General features: G+C 31.9%; 1 pseudogene; it reads left to right on the plus strand.

Moving 5' to 3' along the window:
* Window positions 1-4723: 4723 nt before the first annotated feature.
* LOC125818393 (TMV resistance protein N-like) lies at window positions 4724-9161 on the plus strand (annotated as a pseudogene).
* Window positions 9162-9565: the final 404 nt, after the last annotated feature.

The following is a 9565-nucleotide window of genomic DNA, read 5'->3' on the forward strand; positions in this document are numbered from 1 at the left end:
TTTTTGTTAAAAGTATGTGACTATCTCATCTAAAAGTTTAAGCAGTTAGAGAGAACACATTTTTATTAGTTAATTATATTCACAACACGACCCCTCACGTGTGGACCTGCTTTTTTTTCATAGACGATCAAGCATGTGGAAATTCTTTTTTATATGGGTGACGGTGAGATTCAATCACAGGACCACTGTTTGCTCTAATACCATGTTAAAGTGTACATGTGACCATCTCATCTTAAAGCTTAAGTTGTTAGAGACCATATTTTTATTAGTTAATTGTATTCTCAACAACTTCCATCTCAACCACTCCCAAATTTCTTTGTTCTACTCTTCATAAGCATTGTAATTCACCGTCGAATTTTATTTTATTTTTTGCTTAGAATGTAAGGATTTTATTCATAATTAAAGTGCATCCATACAAAAGAGAACTGATCTAAATGAAGCAGTTTCATTTGCATCCCTTTCGAGAACATTTGTAATACAAGAAGGAGATGCTTCAACAATATAAAATTTGTTTCTAATGTGTGAGTATAGAGTGTTGTCATTATTTAGAGAGTTTAGTAATACCAGTGAATCCGTTCACACCAGAATATGCTTAAATTTTTTCTCTTTTGCAAGAGTCAGGTCATGCAATAGGGCTAACAGATAGAGACTTTATTTTATGCATGTGGGACTATTCAGCTTTACTTGTCAAAGTAAATTTAGAAAAGGAAATACTTCATAAAAGTACAATTACGTAATTTATGTGGTAATAATTAATGTACCTTAAAACTTACATTATAATTTTATTTTGTCTAAAACACAATTCGATATATAATAATTTACCTTGGGTATATAATAATATACAAAACTTTCATATATCTTTTTTATAAAAATATTTATGAGATAATTACACTCTCTAATTCAGGGGCGGAACTATATGAAACCCAAGGATTCATCTGAACCCTCTTCATCGAAAAATTACATTATATATATAAGATCGATTTAGTGATATAATGTTATATACCTAAGAGATGAACCCCCTCAGCATAAGTCAAAGGCTTGATTTAGTGGTAAAGTGGGTTCACGATTTTGACAAAACTCCTCAACTTCATGAGTTTAAGTCCGTGTAGCAACCTCTTTTTTTCATATTTTAGTTTGCTGATGTTGCCTATTCTTTTCCCTAGCCTCAGTTTCATTGTTTCCATACTCAACAGGGCTAGAAAAAAAAATCGTAATATGATTTTTTAACTTCCTATGTTTTATTTTTCGTGTTGCTATAAATTTGAATCTTATTTAGTGGCTTATATTTGATTTGATCCATTTATATGTGAATACTATTAATGTGCTTACTTGTTTTTTTGATGAAAATCCTACCTCCGCCATTGCTCTCTATGATAACAATCCTACCAAAGTTGGCTCAGGTTTTACTTTCTAGTTTCTTAACTAATTTGTCTAAATTTCTACATAAATTAAATGAAAACTTATTTTTCAATATTAGCCCAACAACTCAATCACACCAATTTCTTCCCTTTTCATGAAGAAATTGGTAGCACATAACCTTGCAGTATATAATTATTTCACTAGCAAAAAATCAAATCTGTAGTTGCTGTTCTCTAACTCCATGGAGAACTAAAGGGTTCAATTTCTGAATCTCTAGAAAATTTAAGACTTTTGGAAGTTCTCAATTAGTGCAATAACTTTATAGGTTGTCATTGTTGTAACTCGAAGTTTTAAAAATTAAATTTCCACAAATAAGTTTTGTTCTGAGTAGGATTATTGTAAAAGATTGATTATGTATTGAGAAGCCTAAATCCAAATTCTTACGTGATTTGGTGTAGTTTTTAAAATGTTTTTGATGAATCTGGTGCTTAGATTCAAGGGATCAGAAGACGAGTTCAATTTTTTTGTATAATGATGTATGTTGACACCCAATTATGTCCCTCTTTTCTTCTAAATTATTTCGTTGAGCTTCTAAATTACTAATAAGTCGAATACTTTATAATTCATTACTATTTTTGTTTATTACTATTATTGTAACCTTTATTATTTTTTATGATTATCATCATTTTATTATTTTCACTATTTTAAAATTACATTTTTTATCAACATCATTACTATTACTTATTGTCGTTACTTTATTTCAAGTTTCTTACTTTCTATACTTTTAATATAATGTATATTATACTAGTTATAAAGTTAGAAGCTCAAAAGAATTAATTTGAAGAGGAAAAGGCCCACATATTTCAACAATTCAGCCTATTTGGGGTATACAAAACGCAACCCAAAATTTGGCCTAATAATAGCCCAAACAAAGTGCAATTCTTCTCAATTAATTCAGCCAATTTGGCTAATCCAAAATGCAGCTCATCTCGGCATCATTTGTTTTCCCAATAAAGAAGTTTTATGTTTACAAAATCTACTTCACTTATTGTACGTTTCTAACAATATAATTTTTCACAAGAAATATCCTTTCGATTATAGATTCTAAAGGTTTTAAAACTTAGCTTTTACAAATAATTTTCTCATCTTTCACCTTAGCCTAATTAATTAATTTAAGTTTGACTGGTTAACCATTTTTAATGGATCTTAAAGAATGTCTTACCCTTTCCTTTAGATTAATTGAACCCTTACCTAAAATCTCATGTTTAGTAGACCTTAAAATGAAGCTAACTTTAGATAATAACTTTAATCATTTTAGGTGCCCTAATTCACCGTAATAATTAGGTGGTGACTTCTTAAATTAGTTATTAATTTGAAAATCACCAAAATATTGTACACTATTTTGACCCGATTATAATGGGATATAACAATGTATAATAATATATTGTATATTATTGTATATGAGTGTATAAATGTCTCTTACAATTTTGTATAATATTATATATTTGTGGTATAATATTGTATATCAAATTTTTAAACATTTTTGTGAAAAAGAAAATATAAGAGTTTTTTAAATATTTTTGTATACCTGATGTATAATATTGTATACTTGATTATGTTTTAGGCTAAAGATTCGTAATGCAAGTTTTGTGTTATATTTTTGCAATGTAAATTAGGTAATAATACTTTTTTGAAATTATTTCAATATTGAATAACTTGATACACAATATTTTATACTCAATATATAATATTATACAAAATTTTAAGCGATTTTTACACTCATATCCAATAATATGCAATTTTATACACTATCATACAAACGAGAATTTCGTCAAACTCCGCTGGATATTTACAAGAATAACTTAAGTCTTGTGATTTGGTAACATAACCCTTACAACACCTTGAGTTATCCACGTGAAAACATTGCAAGTAGCAGCTTCAACAACTTTTGTTACATAATCATTGTTGGTAATGGCGAAGAAGAAGGACCGGGGCTCGCTTACGAGAAAATTATATTTACATATGTGGTGTTATCATCTCGATTTTTAAAAATCTTCATCCAATAAAATATTTTAAATACTTTTTCATTTCTTTTTAAAATTTTGTGATAATAGTGTTATTATCTTGATTATTTTATTGGTATTGTTATTTGAGTAACTCTTTTCATCACGATTTTAGCAAAAGAAACTAAATCACCTATTGGTTGTTGCCTATGATAAAATTTGAACCTGAAATATCACACCACTCATCTTAGGATAAAAATATTTCTCAGTTGGAAATAGATTAAATTGATAAAAAAAATAATCTAAATAGAATGTTATAAAATGAAACTTTACCTAACAAATTGTGCGCCTTGTTTAATTGAAACTGTAAGGTACTATCCTAGCAAATCAGTATGACTAACAAATCGTTACGATTAGAATTCATTGTATTGAATATAAATATCAGTCAAAAAAGCAATAATATGAACCGTAAAAGAAGCAAGTAGAAAATTTATTGAAAACTCCAATGTAGTATAATATGTACACAACGGAACACTAAAAGTACAAGCAGATAAAAATACAAAGAAATAAAAAGGGTAATTACTTTGTCACTGACAATACGACTTGACTTCATCCATTCATTTTGGTCGAAGATAACAACTCATCAAAAATGGTAGGAAAAACTACCTAATAGAATCACAAAACAACATCGGTATGCAATAATCGAAGAAACAAAGAAATACTTTTGGAATTTGTGGTTTAAAATAAGTGATAGATGTTTGTGTGGCTATAAATCATTTCATTAAGGAGAAAATAGATATTTTAAAATTAAATTGTTACCAAATATAAAAATATGTCATTTTTTAAAAATTGACTAAAAAGGAAAACATATAAATTGGGACAAGGAAGTACTGAATTAAAAATTTTCCCCAAGATAATAACCAATCAAAAACCAGGGATATGGTCCAATTTTTCTTAGAGTGAGTCTATAACTGGGTGTGTATTCGGTTACTCGGTTTGATCTTGTACTATTTGATTTGGATTTTTTGATTTTTGATTTTGAAAAAGTGTAGCTCAATCTCAAGCAAAATAAATTTGGTTTGGTTTAATTTTTATAAATTTGGTTTGGTTTAATTTTTCTCTTTATGATTTGGTTTTTTCGATTCGGTTATTCGGTTATGTCAATAATTAAAAACATAATCAAAGTTATATGTTTGAATATATATATATAAATCGATATTATTACTATGGACCCCATAGCAATAATTCAATACAATAGGAGTAGACCCATCTTCCTAGAACTTTTCATATTTGTTGTCTAATATTATATATACACACAGCTCTTATCTTTCTTCTCAAATTTCAACAAATTAATCGAATCCATGGCATCATCATTTTCTTTAGCAATTGATTCAGAGTACTGTCCACGATGGAAGTATGATGTTTTTCTAAGTTTTAGAGGTGAAGACACTCGGAGAACATTTACAGGTCACTTGTACGAAGGTTTGAAAAATAGGGGAATATTCACCTTTCAAGATGATAAAAGGCTAGAGCAAGGCGATTCCATCCCACAAGAACTCTTGAAAGCTATCGAAGAGTCTCAAGTTGCACTCGTCGTTTTCTCAAGAAATTATGCTACATCAAGGTGGTGCTTGAATGAACTAGTGAAGATCATGGAATGCAAGGAGAAAAAAAATGGACAAACAGTCATACCGATCTTCTATGATGTGGATCCATCACATGTTCGAAACCAAAGCGAAAGCTTTGCAATAGCATTTGCCCAACATGAATTGAAGTATAAAGATGATATTGATGGGATGCAGAAGGTGCAAGGATGGAGAACTTCCTTAACTGTAGCTGCAAATTTAAAAGGATATGATATTCGTGACGGGTGAGTTGAAATTAAACACATACTCCGTCTGTTCTATTTTATGTGAGGTAGTTTGACTTGACACGGAGTTTAAGAAAAAAATGAAGACTTTTAAAACTTAGGATTCAAAATGAATGATAGAAATTTGTGACTATAAATCATTTTATTAACGATAAAATAGATATTTTATAATTAAATTGTTACTTAATATAAAAATGTATCATTCTTTTTTTAATTTACTAAAAATGAAAGTAAGTGACAGGGGGAGTAATTGTTTTTAGTCAAAAAACTTAACAATATGTTTCTATTACCCTGAACAATAATGTTTTCTATTTAATATGCTCCTGAACATTAAAAATATGAAATACTTACTAATACTTGACTTCCTCACATTTTCTACAATCATCTCTTATTTATGTAGGATTGAATCAGAGAAAATTCAGCAGATCGTCGACTACATCTCTTCCAAATTTTGCAAGAGTACTCATTCTTTATCTTTTTTGCAAGATGTTGTGGGAATAAATGCTCATTTAGAGAAACTAAAATCTCAACTTCAAATAGAAATCAATGATGTTCGGATTTTAGGGATCTGGGGAATAGGCGGAGTCGGTAAAACGACAATAGCAAAAGTCATCTTTGATACTCTATCTTATCAATTTAAAGCTGCTTGTTTTCTTGCGGATATTAAAGAAAATGCAAGAAAGAATCAGCTTCATTCTTTACAAAATATCCTTCTATCTGAACTTTTAAGAAAAAAAGATGATTACGTCAATAATAAGTATGATGGGAAGTGTATGATTTCGAGCAGACTTTCTTCTATGAAGGTGTTGATTGTGCTTGATGACATCGATCATGGTGATCATTTAGAGTATTTAGCAGGTGATCTTAGTTGGTTTGGTAATGGCAGTAGAGTTATTGTAACAACTAGAAATAGACATTTGATAGAGAAAGATAATACAATATACGAAGTGCCTACACTACCGGATAATGAAGCTATGCAATTGTTCAATCAACATGCTTTCAAAAAAGAAATTCCAGATGTGTGTTTTAAGAAGTTCTCGTTGGAGGTAGTAAATTACGCTAAAGGCCTTCCTTTAGCCCTCAAGGTGTGGGGTTCGTTGTTGCATAAGAAAGGTCTAACCCAGTGGAGAAGAACAGTAGACCAAATAAAGAAAAATTCCAATTCAGAAATTATTGAAAAACTCAAAATAAGTTTTGATGGGTTGGAGCCCGAAGAGAAAGAGATATTCCTAGATATTGCATGTTTCTTCCGTGGAGAAAAAAGAACAAAAGTCATGCAAATCGTTGAGAGCTGTGATTTTGGAGCTGAATACGGATTGAATGTCCTAATTGACAAATCTCTTGTGTTCATCTCTATAGATGATACGATTGAAATGCATGACTTGATTGAAGATATGGGTAAATACATAGTGAAAATGCAAAAGCATCCAGGTGAACGTAGCAGACTATGGGATGTTGAAGATTTCGAGAAAGTGATGGTGGACAATACGGTGAGTAGTCTAAACAATAATAGTACTCATATTCCAAAGACATATATTGATAAGTTATGTTGACTCGTGATCTTTTTATAGGGGAGCATGACAGTGGAAGCAATCTGGTTTAATTATTACGAAAAAATATGTTTTAACAAAGAGGCAATAAAAAATATGCAAAGGCTTAGGATATTATGCATACGTTATGTGGGCGATTGTATCCAAAGTGATTCACAAGATGACTCGATTGAGTACCTACCGAATACCTTGTGTTGGTTTGTTTGGTATGACTATCCTTGGAAGTTATTGCCAGAAAATTTTAGTCCCAAAAGCTTGTTCATCTTGATCTCCAGCAAAGTTCGTTGCATCATTTATGGAATGAAACGAAGGTACTGTTCTATTTGAGATACTTTCTATTTGTCTTGTCCTAGAATAAACAATTTCTAATTTCACAAGTTTTTCATCATTCTTTCTATGTTTTGAATATCAGCAATTGTCGTTTCTACGGAGGCTACATCTAAGGGGCTCTAAAAACCTGAAGAGAACACCAGATTTCGAGGGGATGCCAAATTTGGAGTATTTGAATCTAGGTCAATGTACGAGTCTTGAAGAGGTTCACCATTCCCTGAGATATTCCAGAAAACTCATTGAATTAAAATTGTATGGGTGTGAAAGCCTTGTGAGGTTTCCATATGTTAATGTGGAATCTCTTGAATCTCTGGAGCTACTACACTGCTCTAGTTTAGAGAAATTTCCAGAAATCCTCGGAATAATGAAGCCGGAGTTAAAGATTTGGATGTCATGCTCTGGGATAAGGGAATTACCATTATCCATCTTTCATCTCCGAGCTAATCTTACAGAGCTAGAATTTCATTTTATGAATAACCTTGTATCTCTTCCTAGTAGCATTTGTAAGTTGAAAGGTTTGGTGAAGCTAATTGTACCAAATTGCTCGAAACTTGAAAGCTTGCCAGAAGAGATAGGTGATTTAGAAAAACTGGAGGAGCTTCATTCTAGCTATACTCTAATCTCACGACCTCCGTCTTCCATCATCCGGTTGAACAAGCTTAAATTATTGACTTTTGCAAAAGAAGAATCAGAAGATAGAGTGTACTTTGTGTTTCCTCAGGTGAATGAAGGGTTACTCTCATTAGAAGAATTGGATCTCAGTTACTGCAATTTAATAGATGGAGGACTTCCGGAAGACATTGGATGCTTATCCTCTTTGAAAGAGTTGAATCTCTGTGGAAATAATTTTGAGTATTTGCCTCGAAGCATAGCCCAACTCAGTGCTCTTCGATCCTTGTACTTGTCAAATTGCACGAGGCTCAAAGAGCTGCCAGGTCTCATGGGGATGCAATACTTGGATACATTTGATCTCAGTTACTGCAATTTAATAGATGGAGGATTTCTCAAAGACATTGTATCCTCTTTGAAAAAGTTGTATCTCTGTGGAAATAATTTTGAGTATTTGCCTCGAAGCATAGCCCAACTCAGTGCTCTTCGATCCTTGTACTTATCAAATTGCACGAGGCTCAAAGAGCTGCCAGAATTTCCACAGCAATTAGATACAATTAAAGCAGATTGGAGCAATGATTCGATCTGTGATTCGTTGTTTCAGAATATCTCATCATTGCAGCATGAAATCTCTGATTCACATTCCTTGTCACTAAGAGTGTTTACGAGTTGGGCAAAGCATATCCCAAGTTGGTTTCACCATCAGGGACTGGATACAAGTGTATCAGTCTCATTGCCTGAGAATTGGTATGTATCAGATAACTTCTTGGGATTTGCTATATGTTACTCTGGCGAATTAATTGACATCACATCTCACTTGATTCCGTTATTATGTGATGATGGGATGACCCGGAAACTTGTCTTATCAAACCATTCAAAATGTTCTGCACAATGTACTATTCATTTCTTCTTGATACCTCTTGTTGACTTATGGGATGCATCAAATGCAAACGGAAAACAACCAAATGACTATGAGATTATTAGTTTATTTTTTGGAGAATTGAAGGCTTTTGGAGTTCGTTTGTTGTATAAAGATGAATCTGAGCTTTGCATAGGGATAAGGAGGAGCAGAAATGAAGAGACCAGTTGCTCCTCTTCTAAGAAACAAAGGTCTCAAGTAGAAGTGCCGGTATCTTCAATCCCGATGCAGTTCTTTCCCACAAGCCCGGGATTTTAGATCAAATATAGGTATATATTGCTAATTGCTCAAGTATGTGACGTTGGATTAGACCACATAAATCGTTAATTGTTGTGTGATTCTATCTTAGTTCAGCAGCTCACAAACTTTTATTATTATGTTTTCTTTACTTGTATCTATGCTGTTTTTTATCTGACAAAATAGATATGTATATGAAGGTCTTGAGATACGTTGGAGTTGTCGAGCTGCAAAGATACAATGAAGAGTGCACAACTCTCAGGTCGGGGTGCTACTCTTATGAGGTGAAGTTGCAGTTAATCCTACTCTTATTTCTATGAAAGTGTACCACTTTTAAAGTTAAAGAGCTCCTAAACTAAAAAGAAAGAGTGTCGTATTAAAGAGTTCCCAAATACAGAAAAACGTCAAGAGTCTTTGTGTTAACTTGTCTATTACATGAGATAAATGACAGAAGGATACTTTCTGCTGTATTAACTCATGACAGTTCGATTTCTTGCAAAATATTGAGTGCTAGATTTTAAAATGAACTAATACGCGATTACCTGTTGTCTTATTAACTATATTTTGATTACTTATAAGTAGTGATTCTATCTGTGAAGATCACTTGTTTCCTCTGTTTGTAACAGAACAACTCGATCACAAAGCAAGCGGACCAGAGGAGAATTATTTCCAGAAATCGAACGTACTT

Source organism: Solanum verrucosum, unplaced genomic scaffold (assembly GCF_900185275.1).
Source record: "Solanum verrucosum unplaced genomic scaffold, falcon-dt-bn FXZP01000253.1, whole genome shotgun sequence".
NCBI lineage: Eukaryota > Viridiplantae > Streptophyta > Magnoliopsida > Solanales > Solanaceae > Solanum > Solanum verrucosum.